The sequence below is a fragment of the Carcharhinus amblyrhynchos genome, chromosome 27, assembly GCF_965287045.1.
Source record: "Carcharhinus amblyrhynchos chromosome 27, sCarAmb.v2.hapA, whole genome shotgun sequence".
Taxonomy (NCBI): Eukaryota; Metazoa; Chordata; class Chondrichthyes; order Carcharhiniformes; family Carcharhinidae; genus Carcharhinus; species Carcharhinus amblyrhynchos.
Window position 1 is genome coordinate 41,798,534 of NC_137350.1, and position 15,792 is coordinate 41,814,325.

At 44.8% G+C, this 15,792-nt stretch overlaps 1 long non-coding RNA gene and 1 pseudogene across 1 annotated transcript in view; one reads left to right on the forward strand and one right to left on the reverse strand.

Moving 5' to 3' along the window:
• LOC145359328 (uncharacterized) overlaps positions 1–15,792 on the reverse strand; it is a 49,991-nt gene that overhangs the window by 7,700 nt on the left and 26,499 nt on the right. The window lies entirely within an intron of this gene.
• Positions 4,740–15,792, forward strand: part of LOC145358989 (C-C chemokine receptor type 7 pseudogene) — a 34,494-nt pseudogene continuing 23,441 nt past the window's right edge.

Here is a 15,792-nt window from a genome sequence, read left to right on the forward strand (position 1 = left end):
CGAAGGGCCTGTTTGTGCGGTAGTGTTCTACGTTCTAAATTGGGAGAGGTTTTGCCGCCATGGGTGACCATTGTGGGACCTCTCCTGGGTTGAAGCTGCCCAGTAGAGTGAAACCTGGGAATAGCATCTCCTACATAATCTGTTCCATACTGAAACACCTGCATCCAATCACAGCATGTGACTCATGGAGATTTTTGAAACTCAATCTGGCTAAACATGATCTTGTACAAAACAAGATCTTCTCTTGTTACTGCCGATAAAGGATAAACAGGAAATATTGTGACATTTCTGATTGGATCATATTTCTGGGGTTTACCCAGTATAATGAAGATGAGAAAGCTATCAGGTGAAAACAAAGAAATTTTCTTGTAGAAAACATTGACCACAGTTTATCTCTGAATATAGTTTTCTGATTTCACTCAAAGGTAAACAAACGATATGAATTCTGAGCAGGAAGGTTCACAAACTCCAGGATGTGCAGCTCAATAATCAACTTTCACTCTTGAACATTTCAGGACCAAAAGTAGAACTGTTTAAAAAAAGAACTTTTGTCATCTATTCAGCTTGTAACCAGTCACACTAATCTTCAGCAGCTTCTGTCTCTGAACTCGGGATGGGCAGGACTGGGACTAACGTCATGGGAGAATGTTTGCTCAAGCAGTTGGGGATGGTTTAAACTAATATCCTATGTGATCCTATGTAAAGAGCCAAAGAAGGAGGAAGCAAGGACAAAAATAAAAGGTAGAAAAGGGAATAAGAAAAGTGATAGGCAGAGAAACCAAGGACAAAGTTCAAACAGGCTATAGAGAAAAATATTGGCAGCAAGGCAAACAATATAAGAACATAAGAAATAGGAGCAGGAGTAGGCCATCTAGCCCTTCGAGCCTGCCCCGCCATTCAATAAGATCATGGCTGATCTGGCATGGCTCAGTTCCACATTTCCGCCCTCTCCCCATAACCCTTAATCCCCTCTCTTATCAAAAACCCATCAACCCGCGTCTTAAAAATATTTAGCGAGGCAGCCTCCACCACTTCAACGGGCAGAGAATTCCAGAGATTCACCACCCTTTGAGTGAAGAAGTTCCTCCTCAACTCCGTTCTAAACCGCCCCCCTTTTATCTTGAGGCTGTGCCCCCTAGTCCTACTGTCTTTTTTGAGCGGGAAGAATCTCTCCACCTCTATCCTATCCATCCCATTCATCATCTTATACGTCTCAATGAGATCTCCCCTCATTCTTCTAAACTCTAACGAGTACAAGCCCAGTTTATTCAGCCTCTCCTCATAGCTCAACCCCCTCAACTCCAGTATCAGCCTAGTAAACCTCCTCTGCACTCCCTCCAAGGCCAAAATATCTTTGCGCAGGTGCGGCGCCTAAAACTGCACACAGTACTCCAGCTGTGGCCTCACCAATGCCCTATACAGCTGCAGCAAGACCTCCCTACTTTTATATTCAATCCCCCTCGCTATGAAGGCCAGCATCCCATTCGCCTTCCTGACCACCTGCTGCACCTGCAAGCTGGGTTTTTGCGACTCATGCACAAGGACCCCGAGGTCCCTCTGCACCGTCGCCTGCTGCAGTTTTTCGCCACGTAAGTAATAGTCCTTCCTACCATTCTTCCTACCAAAGTGGACCACCTCACACTTGCCAACATTAAATTCCATTTGCCATTTCCTGGCCCATTCGCCCAGCCTATCTAGATCCTTCTGCAGACTCTCCACACCCTCCACACAATTTGCCGTTCCCCCAATCTTGGTGTCATCAGCAAATTTCGACACCCTACACTCGGTTCCCTCCTCCAGATCATCTATATAAATGGTAAAAAGCTGAGGCCCCAGCACCGACCCCTGGGGCACTCCACTAGTCACCATCCGCCAATCCGAATAGCACCCGTTGACCCCCACTCTCTGCCTCCTATTTGACAACCAATCCTCTATCCACGCTAACACCCTACCCCCAACTCCATGTCCCTCGACCTTCTGCAATAACCTCTTGTGAGGTACTTTGTCAAACGCCTTCTGAAAGTCCAGAAAGACCACATCCACCGGCTCTCCTCTATCCACCGCCCTAGACACACCCTCATAGAACTCCAGTAAATTTGTCAGACACGACTTTCCTTTAATGAAACCGTGCTGCGTCTGCTCTATCAAGCAATTCCCTTCAAGATGCCTCGCAATTTCCTCCTTAATGACAGATTCTAACATTTTACCCACCACAGACGTTAAACTAACCGGCCTATAATCCCCCGCCTTTTGCCTGGCACCCTTCTTAAACAACGGCGTAACATTAGCCGTTTTCCAATCATCCGGCACTTCCCTGGAATCCAGCGACGTCTGGAAAATAACCACCAAGGCATCCACTATCACCTCCGCCACTTCTTTCAGAACCCTCGGATGCATTCCATCCGGTCCTGGGGACTTGTCCACAATCAGCCCCTCCAGTCTGTCGAGCACCGCCTCTCTAGTAACAGTAATGTCATTAAGACCCTCCAGTCCTACCACCTTTCCATTGCTAACACCCGGCAAATTATTCACGTCCTCCTCCGTGAAGACAGAAACAAAAAAGTTATTCAATACCTTAGCCATATCCTCATCCCCTACCACTAGGTCCCCTTTCTCATCCTCTAAAGGACCAACATTCACCCTAGCCAGCCTCTTCCTTTTTATATATTTATAAAAACTCTTGCTATCCTTTTTTATATTAAGCGCTAGCCCAGCTTCATAGTTTCTCCTACCCTTCTTTATCAACTTCTTTGTCAATCTTTGTTGACATTTAAACCTCTCCCAATCCTCTTCTCGCCCACTACTCTTAGCTACTCTAAATTCCTCCGCTTTTAATTTAACACTTTCCTTCACCTCCTTCGTTATCCATGGCTTATTACCTCTCCTCCTACGGTCCTTTTTGACCATCGGAATAAATTTCCGCTGAGCACCAAGAAAGATCTCCTTAAAGATCCTCCACTGCTCCTCAGCAGACCCTCCCTCCAACACGCTCCCCCAGTCCACATTCGCCAATTCTTCTCTCATCCTACCGTACTCCCCTCTATTCGAACAGAGGACACGTGTCCGGGAACCCGAACCCACTTTCTCCTCCTCCATCTGCACCAGAAACTCCACCATACAATGATCACTCTCCCCAAGAGGATCCTTCACCACAAGGTCCCTAATTCTACCCGCCTCATTACATAGCACCAGATCCAAGATAGCTCGCTCCCTCGTCGGCTCCAACACACACTGTTCGAGGAAACTATCCCGGCAGCATTCCAAGAACTCTTCCTCGAGCCCCCCGCGTCCAACAAGGGTCGACCAATCAATATGCAGATTGAAATCCCCCATAACTACGGCCGTCCCATTCCTGCACGCCGCACTTATTTGCGCGTTAACAGCCCGCCCCACCTCCAGATCATTATTCGGGGGCCTATAGACGACACCCACCAGCGTCTTCCTCCCTTTGCTGTTCCTAATCTCCACCCACAACGATTCCACCCTCTGCTCCTTGGCTCCAATATCATCCCTTGCTACCACCGTGATGCTATCCTTAATCAGCAGAGCTACGCCCCCCCCGTTCCCTCCTGCCTATCCTTCCTAAACACTTGATAGCCCTGTACATTCAGCTCCCATAATATGAAAGAGAGAAGCTTAAAGACTCTGTATCTTAATGCGCAGAGAATGTGAAATATAGTGGATGAATTAGTTGTGCAGATAGATCTAAACATGTACGATATAATTGGGATTACAGATATATCACTGCAGGGAGACCAGGGATGGGAATTGAATGTTCCCGGATATTCAATATTTAGGAAGGACAGATATAAAGAAAACAGTAGTGGAGTGGCACTGCTGGTTAAAGAGGAAGTTAACGTAATAGTGAGAAAGGATATTAGTTCTGACAACGTGGAGTCCGTATTGGTAGAGTTGAGAAAAACCAAGGGGCAAGAAACATTAGTGTGTCTCATATATAAACCCCCAAAGTGCAGTGGTGATGTTGGAAGTGGCATTAACACAAAATTAGAGATGCATGTGATAAGGGAATATCGGTGATCATGGGTGATTTTAATCTGCACATAGATTGGGCAAGTCAAATTAGCTATAATATTGTAGAGGAGGAATTCCTGGAGTGTATATGGGATGGTTTTTTTGACCACTATATGGAGGAACCCACCTGGACAGCAGGCCATCTTAGACTGGGTACTGTGTAATGAGAAGGAAATCATTGCCAATCTGGCTGTACGAGACCCCTTGGGAATGAGAGTGAAGTAGTTGATTCGGAAAATAGGATGCTGAATCTTAATAAAGAAAACTATGAGGATATGAGGTGCGAGTTGGCCTTGATAGATTGGGGAGAGTTACTTAAAGAGATGACAGTGGATAGGCAATGGGAAACATTCAAGGAACGCATGGGGGAACTGCAGCAACTGTTTATTCCTGTCTGGCACAAAAGTAAAATGGGTAAGAGGGCCAATCCCTGGCTTACAAAGGAAATTAGAGAGAGTTTTGATCTAAAGAAGAAGCATACAGATTGGCCAAGAAAAATAATAGGGCTGAGGATTGGGAGCAGTTTAGAATTCAGCAAAGAAGGACCAAGGGATTGATTAAGAAGGGGAAAATACAATACAAAAGTAAGCTTGCAGGGAACATAAAGACTGACATGAAGAGTTTCTGTAACTATTCTATAATTCTATTCTATTATAACTATATTCTATAAGAGTTTCTAAGCTGCTGTGTATCTGTTTCATGGAGACATGGTTCACTCCGGCTTCACCGACAGTGCCCTACAACCAGAGGGCTTTTCAATCTATCGAATGGACCGCACTGCGGCCTCAGGCAAGGCTAGAGGAGATGGGGTCTGTTTCCGTATCAATACCTTGTGGTGCTTAGGCATAGCAACACTGGCAACCTTCTGCTCCCCAGATCTAGAATATCTGCCACTAAAACGCCACCGCTACAACCTTCCGCGGGAGTTCACCTCCGGTATCCTGATGGCAATTTACATCCCATCCCAGACAGACATGAAGATCGTGCTGGACAAAATATACACCTCTACGAATAGCCTTGGGATGAAACATCCTGAGGCCAAGCTCAACAGCGTACTACCAAGTTACCACCACCATGTCTCCTGTTCCACCAGAGGCCCAAACAACTACTACACAAAAATCAAATATGCCTACCGCTGTATTGCCCGCCCACACTTTGACAAATCAGACCACAAGGCTGTGCTCCTGCTTCCGGCTTACCAGCAAAAACTGAAGCGGGAAAATCCATCAAAGAAAATCTTGCAATGTTGGTCTGAGGAATTGGATGATCTTCTTTGGGGCTGCTTGGAGTCAGTGGATTGGTCAGTATTTAAAAACTCTGTGAGCAGCCTAAACAGTATGCCACTACAGTAACTGACTTCATTAGTAAGTGTGTAGAAGGCTGTGTGCCAGATGAACAGGGACATCCACTACTTGTTGAAGTCCAGGTCTGAGGCATTCAAGTCAGGCAACACTGACCGAGACAAGAAATCCAGATTCAATCTAAGAAGAGCCATCAAAAATGCCAAAAGACAATACCAGACCAAGCTAGAGTCCCAGGCTAGCCACACCAACCCCTGCTGACAACAGCAAGGTCTGCAAGTCATAACAGGCTACAAGATGAAGGAATGTAAAATTGCTGCTTCAACGCACCCCTCCCTGATGAGCTCAATGCACTCTACATTTTGAGCAAGAGGTCAGCAAGAGCATGCCCTCCAGCCTGGAAGCCTCAGAAGAACCTGAATCTGGAGTTACCATTCCCAAAGGTCAATCCACGGAAAATGACAGGTGCGGATGGGGTACCCGGATGAGCACTCAGATCCTGCGCGGATCAGATGGCGGGAGTATTCGCAGACATCTTCAACCTCTCTTTACAACAATCTGAGTCCCCATCGGCTTCAAGAAGACAACCACCATCCTGGTACTGAAAAAAATAACCAAGCAATGTGCCTTAATGATTATCGGCTGGTGGCTCTGACATCCATCATTATGAAGTACTTTGAAAGGCTAGCTATGGCACAAATCAATTCCAGCCTTCGGACTATCTGGATCCACTACAGGTTGCCCACTGCCACAACAGATCCACAGCAGACACCATCTCCTTGGGCCTGCACTCAACCCTGGAACACCTAGATAACAAGGGCAGCTATGTCAGACTCCTATTTGTTGACTACAGCTCAGCCTTCAACACCATTATCCCCACAAAAATCATCTCCAAATTCCGTGACTTGGGCCTCCCTCTCTGACTGGATCCTGAACTTCCTAACTCACAGGCCACAATCAGTAAGGATAGGATACAACACCTCCTCCACGATCATCCTCAACACTGGTGTCCCAAAAAGCTGCGTTCTCAGCTTGCTACTAAGCTCCGTATATACTTACGACTGTGTAGCCAAATTCCCCTCCAATTCTATTTTCAAGTTTGCTGATGACACCACCATAGTGGGTTGAACCTCAAACAATGATGAGACAGAGTACAGGAATGAGATAGAGAATCTGGTAAACAATAGCAACAATGATCAGTCCCTCAATGTCAAGAAAACAAAGGAGATTGTCATCGACTTCAGGAAGCGTAAAGGAAAACATGCTCCTGTCTACATCAATGGGGATGAAGTAGAAAGGGTCAAGTGCTTCAAGTTTTTATGTGTCTAGATCACCAACAACCTGGTACCTCCATGCCAGCACAACAGTTAAGCAAGCCCACCTCTACTTTCTCAGATGAAGGAAATTTGGCATGTCAGCTATGACTCTCTCCAACTTTTACAGATGCACCACAGAAAGCATTCTTTCTGGTTGTATCACATCTTGGTATGGGCTCCTGCTCTGCCCAAGACCACAAGGAACAACAAAAGGTTGTGAATGTAGCCCAATCCATCACGCAAACCAGCCTCCCATCCATTGACTCTGTCTATACTTTTCACTGCCTCGGCGAAGCAGCCAGCATAATTAAGGATCCTACCCTGGCCATTCTCTCTTCCACCTTCTTCCGTTCTGAGGTCATGTACCAACCGATTCAAGAGCAGCTTCTTCCCTGCTACTGTCAGACTTTTGAATGGATTTACTTTACATTAAGTTGATCTTTCTCTACACTCTAGCTATGACTGTCACACTGTATTCTGCACTCTCTCATTTCCTTCTTTATGAACAGTGTGCTTTGTCTGTATAGTGCGAAAGAAACAATACTTTTCACTGTATGTTAATACATGTGACAATAATAAATCAAATCAAATGAAAATCTATAGATAAGTGAAAAGGAAGAGGTTTGTGAAGACAAATGTGGGTCCCTTAAAGATAGAAATGGGGGAATGTATAATAGGGGATAAAGAAATGGCTGAGCAGCTGAATACACACTTTGGTCCTGTCGTTACAAAAGAGGACACAAATCAGATACCAGAAATGTTGGAGAGTGCAAGATATAGCAAGAGGGAAGAACTGAGGGAGATCAATATTAGTACAGAAATGATGCTGGGAAAATAAATGGGGCAGAAGATGGATGAATCCCCAGGGCCTGATAATCCACTTTCCAGAGTACTTAAGGACGTGGCTCTAGAAATAATGGATGCATTGGTGGCCATCTTCCAGGGATTCTATAGACTCTGGAACAGTCCCTGCAAATTGGAGGATAACAAATGTTACTCCAACATTCATAAAGGAAGGTAGAGAGAAAACAGGGAATTATAGACCAGTAAGCTTAACATCAGTAGTGGGGAAAATTCTCAAATCTATTATCAAGGACATTATAGTGGAACGTTTAGAAAGCAGTGGCAGGATCAGACAGAGTCAGCTTGGATTTATGAGCTTGAACTATGAGGAGAGGCTGAATAAACTAGGCTTGTACTCGTTAGAGTTTAGAAGAATGAGGGGAGATCTCATTGAGACATATAAGATGAATCGGATGGATAGGATAGAGGTGGAGAGACTCTTTGCGCTCAGAAAGGACAGTAGGACTAGGGGGCACAGCCTCAAGATTAAGGGGGGGCGGTTTAGAACGGAGTTGAGGAAGAATTTCTTCACTCAAAGGGTGGTGAATCTCTGGAATTTTCTGCCCATTGAAGTGGTGGAGGCTGCCTCGCTAAATATTTTTAAGAAGCAGGTTGATGGGTTTTTGATAAGAGAGGGGATTAAGGGTTATGGGGAGAGGGCGGGAATGTGGAACTGAGCCACGACAGATCAGCCATGATCTTATTGAATGGCGGGGCAGGCTCAAAGGGCTAGATGGCCTACTCCTGCTCCTATTTCTTATGTTCTTATGAAAGGGAAATCATGCTTGACAAATCTGTTGGAATTCTTTGAAGATGTAACTGGTAGAGTTGACAATGGGACACATTCGATGAAGTATATTTGAACTTTCAGAAAGCATTTGACAAAGAGCACAAGAGATAATCGTGCAAGATTAAAGCATATGGGACTAGGGGGAGTGTATTGAGATGGATAGAAAACTGGTTGGCAGAGAGGAAACAGGGTAGGAATTAATGGGTGTTTTTCAAATTGCCAGGCAGTAGAGGGCTGTCACAGGGATTGGAGCTGAAACCCCAGCTATTCGCAATAAAAATTAATGATTTGGATGAGGAACAAAATGTAACACCTCAAAGTTGCAGATGATACCAAGTTGGGTGGGAGGGTGAACTGTGACAAGGGTGCAGAGGTTCTTCAGGATGATTTGGACAGGTTGGATGAGTGGTCAAATCAATGGCAGATGCAGTATAATTTGGATAACTGTGAGGTTATTCACTTTGGGAAACAAAAACAAGAAGGCAGATTATTACCTGAATGGCTGTAAATTGGGAGAGGGGAGTGTGCAGCGGGACCTCAGTGTCCTTGTGCACCAGTCACTGAAGGTAAGTATGCAGGTGCAGCAGGCAGTAAAGAAGGCAAATGGTATGTTGGCCTTATTGCAAGAGGTTTCAAGTACAGGAACACGGATGTGTTGTTGCAGTTATACAGCGCCTTAGTGAGGCTACACCTAGAGTATTGTGTACAGTTTTGGTCTCCTTTTCTGAGGAAGGATGTTCTTGCTTTCTAGGGAGCGCAACCAAGGTTTATCAGGCTGATTCCAGTGGTGGTGGGACTGATGTATGAGGAGAGATTGACTAGGTTAGGATTGTTTTTGCTGGAGTTCAGGCGAATGAGAGAGGATCTCATAGAGACTTATAAAATTCTGACAGGGTAGATGCAGGGAGGATATTCCCAATGGTGGGGGGGAATCCAGAACCAGAGGTCACAGTCTGAGGATTCAGGGTAGACCATTTAGGATGGAGGTGAGGAGACGTTTCTTCACCCAAAGAGTGGTGAGCCTGTGGAATTCGTTATCACAGGAAGTAGTTGATGCCAAAACATTGAATGTTTGGATATAGCCCTTGGGGCAAATGGGATCAAAGGCCATGGGGAGAAAGCAGGATTAGGCTATTGTGTTGGATGATCAGCCACGATCGTAATAAATGGTGGAGCAGGTTCGAAGGGCCAAATGGCCTCCTCCTGCTCCTATCTTCTATGTTTGTATAGTCGTGGATTTCCCAGCTTGAATGATGCAAGCTATTCCCAGGAATTCCTCGGACATCCCATCTACTGCTGACCCTTTCAGCCCTACAGTGCAATGTCTGCCATGAGTTTTAATTTTTACACAAAATGAGACATCAGACTGAAACCTTGTCTGCCCTCCCAAGTGGAGGTAAAAGGTGGCATGACGTTATTTTCATAGAATCATAGAATCCATACAATGCATGCAGAAGCTGGCCATTCAGCCCATCGAGTCTGCACTGACAATGATCCCACCCAGGCACTATCTCCATAATTCCATGTATTTACTCTGCTAATCCCTCTGACACTAAAGGACAATTTAGCGTGGCCTTTTCACTTAAGCTGCACATCTTTGGACTGTGGGAGGAAACTGGAGCACCCAGAGGAAACCCACATAGTCACCCAAGGTCGGAATTGAACCCAAGTCTCTGGCTCTGTGAGGCAGCAGTGGTAACCACTGTGCCGCAGGGGAGTAGGGGATTTATCATCAGTGTCCTGGTCAGTATTTCTCCTTCAATCAATATCTTGAAAAAGAATTATCTGGTTGCTATCTTTTACTGTTTATGAGATCTTGCTCTGCATAACTTGGTTGTTGCATTTCCTACAAATTAGTGACAAAAAGAATTTCCTTGACTGGTAAGAGCTTTAGGATGTACTGAAATGGAGAAAAATGCTTTAGAAATGCATGTTTTCTTGTTTTCTTTTGAGGGGGGAGCGGTTTGTCCATTTGTGTTTTCAAAGGCAGCTGGGCAAGAGATAGAGAAGAGCAAGATTTGCAAACTGCAGCTCTGCTCGTTCCATCAGCCAGCTAATTGTAGCTAGCTTTTAGATAACAGACCAGACACTTAGTATTAAGAACATAAGAACATAAGAAATAGGAGCAGGAGTAGGCCATCTAGCCCTTCGAGCCTGCCCCGCCATTCAATAAGATCATGGCTGATCTGAAGTGGATCTGTTCCACTTTCCACTTTCTCCCCATAACCCTTAATTCCCCTGTCTATCAGAAATCTTTCTACCAGTGACTTAAATATATTTAGCGAGGTAGCCTCCACCACTTCAATGGGCAGAGAATTCCAGAGATTCACCGCCCTTTGAGTGAAGAAGTTCCTCCTCAACTCTGATCTAAACTGCTGCCCCTCCTTATCTTGAGGCTGTGCCCTCAAGTCCTACTATCCTTTCTAAGCAGGAAGAGTCTCTCTATCTCTACCCTATCCATCCCCTTCATTATCTTATACGTCTCTATAAGATCCCCCCTCATCTGTCTAAACTTCAGCGAGTACAGACTCAGTCTATTTAGTCTCTCTTCATAGTCTAACCCCCTCATCTCCGGTATCAGCCTAGTGAACCTCCTCTGCACTCCCTCCAAGGCCAATATATCCTTCCGCAAGTGCAGCGACCAAAACTGCACACAGTACTCCAGCTGCGGCCTCACCAGTACCCTGTACAGTTGCAGCAAGACCTCCCTGCTTTTATATTCTATCCCCCTCGCTGTAAAGGCCAACATCCCATTCGCCTTCTTGATCACCTGCTGCACCTGCAGACTGGGTTTTTGCGATTCGTGCACAAGGATCCCCAGGTCCCTCTGCACCGTAGCATGCTGCAGCTTTTCGCCCTTTAAATAGTAATCCCTCCTACTATTATTCCTGCCAAAGTGGATAACCTCACACTTGCTAACATTGTACTCCATCTGCCAGGTCCTCGCCCACTCACTCAGCCTATCCAGATCCCTCTGCAGACTTTCTACACTGTCCGCACAATTTGCTTTTCCACTCATCTTTGTGTCATCAGCAAATTTTGTCACCCTACACTCAGCCCCCTCGTCCAGATCATCTATATAAATGGTAAATAGCTGAGGCCCCAGCACTGATCCCTGTGGCACTCCACTAGTCACCAACCGCCAATCAGAATAGCACCCATTGATACCAACTCTCTGCTTCCTATTAGACAGCCAATCCTCTATCCACGCTAACACCTAACCCCCCAACTCCGTGCACCCTAATGTTCTGTAGCAATCTTTTATGAGGCGCCTTATCAAACGTCTTTTGGAAATCGAGAAACACCACATCCACTGGTTCCCCTCTGTCTACCGCACTAGTCACATCCTCAAAGGAATCCAATAAATTCATCAAACACGACTTCCCCTTAACAAATCCGTGCTGCATCTGCTCGATCAAACCATTCTTTTCTAGGTGCCTCGTTATTTCTTCTTTGATGACAGATTCAAGCATTTTACCAATGACAGACATTAAACTAACCGGCCTATAATTCCCTGCCTTTTGTCTGCTACCTTTTTTAAACAGCGGCGTAACATTAGCCGTTTTCCAATCTTCCGGCACTTCCCTGGAATCCAGTGAATTTTGGTAAATAATTACTAAGGCATCCACTATCACCTCTGCCATGTCCTCCAGAACCCTGGGATGCATTCCATCCGGTCCTGGGGACTTGTCCACCTTCAGTCCCATTAGTCTATCAAGCACTACCTCTCTAGTGACAGTAATCGCACTCAGGCCCTCAACTCCTACCTTCCTTCTATCTTTAAAATCCGGCAAACCATTCGTGTGCTCCTCCGTGAAGACCGAGGCAAAAAACTTATTTAAAGCCTCAGCCATTTCCTCATCTCCCACCGCTAAATCCCCCCTCCTATCCTCTCAGGGTCCAACATTGGGCAAAGCCACTTCCTTCCGGAGGGTTGAGGGAGTGGGGAAAGGGTTTAGAGGAGAGTAAAGGATTGAGAAGGACGAGTGATGAGGGAAAGTGAGGGGTTCTGAATGTGGAACTGTTAAGTATTTGAATATTTAAATATGGGGAAAGGGTGAGAGAGAATGGAGTTACTACATTGTGTTCGGGGCTCCTTTCTTAACCAATACATTAGAAGCCCAACAAGAATGAAATTGCTGTTAGATTTAGTGATAGGAATTAAAGCAGAGCAGATAAATGATGAAATTATGGGGAACATCTGGACAACAGTGAGTACAACATCATAAATTTAAGATAATGACTAGAAAGAAAGAAATGAAACAAAGTTCAAAACGAGAGATCAGAAAATTATCATGAAAGGAAAGAGAATGGAACCAATTAAGATAAAATGAAAAAAGTGCTGACAAAGAAATAGAACAGCAGTAGGAAATATTTGAAATGGTTATCAATAAAGGTTAGCAGAAATATATTTCACCAAAAAGTAAGTAGAGCGGCACGGTGGCACAGTGGTTAGCACTGTTGCCTCACAGCGCCAGAGACCCGGGATCAATTCTGGCCTTGGATGACTGCCTGTGTGGAATCTGCATGTTCTTGTTCTGCATGGATTTCCTCTGGGTGCTCTGGTTTCCTCCCACAGTCCAAAGATGTGCAGGTTAGGTGGGTTGTCCATGATCAATGCGCAGGGTTTTAGGGGTAGATGGGCCTAGGTAGAGTTGTCTTTTGGAGGGTCAGGGCAGATCCAATGGGCTGAATGATATCCTTCTGCACTGAAGGGATTCTATGATTCTAACAATGTAACTAATAATGAAACACCACGTGGAATAAAAGATCAGGGTAAAACTGAAGCTGAAACTAAAGATAAAGGCATTGACCAAGTACATGTATGGGTGGCATGGTGGCACAGTGGTTAGCACTGCTGCCTCACAGCACCAGGCTCGGATCACTGTCTGTGTAAAGTTTGCATTTTCTAGCCATGTCTGCTGGGGTTTCCTGCCACAGTCCAAAGATGTGCGGGTTAGGTTGATTGGCCGTGTTAAATTGTCCATTAATGTCTAGGGGATTAGCAGGATAGATGTGTGTGGTTATGGGAATAGGGCCTGAGTGAAGATTGTGGTTGGTACAGACTCAATGGGCCAAATAACCTTCTTCTGTACTGCTGGGATTCTATTATTCTATGTATGACAAAGAAGAAGATAAGAAATGGAAACTCGAAAAGGTTGAAAGAAGTCACAAAACAATTAGGAAAGGAAAGAATACAAAGCCTGGTATGGAGGGCATGAGTTGTGAGAAGAGATTGGAGAGAATTGGTTTGTTCTCTCGGAACGATGGATCTTGAGGGGAGACCTGATAGAAGTCTACAAGATTATGAGAGGCATGGATAGAGTGGATAGAAAGCTTTTTTCCCAGGGTAGAAGAATCATTTACTGGGGGCATAGGTTTAAGGTGCGAGGGGCAAGGTTTAAAGGAGATGTGCGAGGCAGATTTTATTTTACACAGAGAGTAGTGGGTGCATGGAACTTGTTGCCAGGAGAGTTAGTGGAAGCGGATACGGTTGTGACTTTTAAGGGGTGTCTTGACAAGTACATGAATCAGATGGGAATAGAGAGATATGGTCCCTGGAAAGGTAAAGGGTTTTAGTTAAGTCGGGCAGCATGGTCGGTGCAGGCTTGGAGGGCCAAAGAGCTGTTCCTGTGCTGTAATTTTCTTTGTTTTTTAGCCTCATTAATTTCCCAACACTTCCTCTTTTGTGATAATGACAGTTTCTAGGTTCTGACCTGCCATAGCCTTCCTGTCATTAATTTTTGTCATGTTATTTGTGTCTTCCACTGTGAAGACTGGCACAAAATATCTGTTCAATGCCTCAGCCATTTTCTCATTTCCAGTTATTACATCCCCCTTCTCGTTCTTGAAAGGACCAATGTTTACTTTAGCCACTCTTTTTCATTTTATATATTTGTAGAAACTTTTGCTATCTGTTTTTATATTCTGAGCTAGTTTACTCTCATAATCCATCTTACCTTTATAGCTTTCTTCGTGGCTTTCTGCTGACTTTAAAGATTTCCCAATCCTCTAGTTTCTCACTAATCTTTGCCATTTTGTATGCATTTTCTTTCAATCTGATAGTCTCCTTTATTTCCTTAGACATCCATGGCTGATTATCTCTTGTTCTACAGTCCTTCCTTATCATTGATATATACTTTTGCTGAGCACTGTGAAAGATCATTTTGAAAATCCTCCACTGTTCCTCAACTGTCCCACCATAAAGTTTTTGCTTCCAGTCTACCTTAGCCATCTCCTCCCTCATCCCTTTATACTCCCCTTTATTTAAGCACAAGACACTGGTATTGGATTTTACCTTCTCACGCTCCATCTGTATTTTAAATTCAACCATAGTGTGATCGCTTCTTCCAAGATGATCCCTAACTGCAAGATCATTAATTATTCCCACTTCATTACACAGGACCAGATCTAGGATAGCTTGTTCCCCTTCTTTGTTCCATTTCACACTGTTCAAGGAAGCAATCGCAGATACATTCTTTGAACTCGTCCTCAAGGCTGCCTTAACTGACCTTGTTTGACCAATTGATATGTAGATTAGAATCTCCCATGATAATTGCTGTACCAGTTTTACACACACCAGTTATTTCTTTGTTTATTTCTCGCCCCACCACGATGTCATTATTTGGTAGCCTATACACTATGCCTATCAGTGACTTTTTCTGCTTACTATTTCTAATTTCTATCCAAATGGATTCAATCTTTTTTCTATAGAACCTATATATCATCTCTCACTACTGCCCTGATATCATCCTTAAATATCAGAACTACACAACCTCCCTTACCTTCCTGTCGGTCCCTCCGAACAGTTTGCTACCTCTGGAAATTCAACTCATAAGAACATAAGAAATAGGAGCAGGAGTAGGCCATCTAGCCCTTTGAGCCTGCCCCGCCATTCAATAAGATCATGGCTGATCTGTCGTGGCTCAGTTCCACTTTCCTGCCCTCTCCCCATAACCTTTAATCCCCTTGCCTATCAAAAACCTATCAACCCGCATCTTAAATATATTTAGCGAGGCAGCCTCCACCACTTCAACGGGCAGAGAATTCCAGAGATTCACCATCCTTTGAGTGAAGAAGTTCCTCCTCAACTCTGTTCTAAACTGCCCCGCCCCCTTTATCCTGAGGCTGTGCCCTCTAGTCCTACTGTCCTTTCTGAGCGGGAAGAGCCTCTCCACCTCTATCCTAGCCATCCCATTCATCATCTTAAATGTCTCAATGAGATCTCCCCTCATTCTTCTAAACTCTAACGAGTACAAGCCTAGTTTATTCAGCCTCTCCTCATAGCTCAATCCCCTCAACTCCGGTATCAGCCTAGTAAACCTCCTCTGCACTCCCTCAAAGGCCAAAATATCCTTATGTAAGTGCGGCGACCAAAACTGCACACAGTACTCCAGCTGCGGCCTCACCAGTGCCCTATACAGCTGCAGCAAGACCTCCCTACTTTTATATTCAATCCCCCTCGCTATGAAGGCCAGCATCCCATTTGTCTTCCTGACCACCTGCTGCA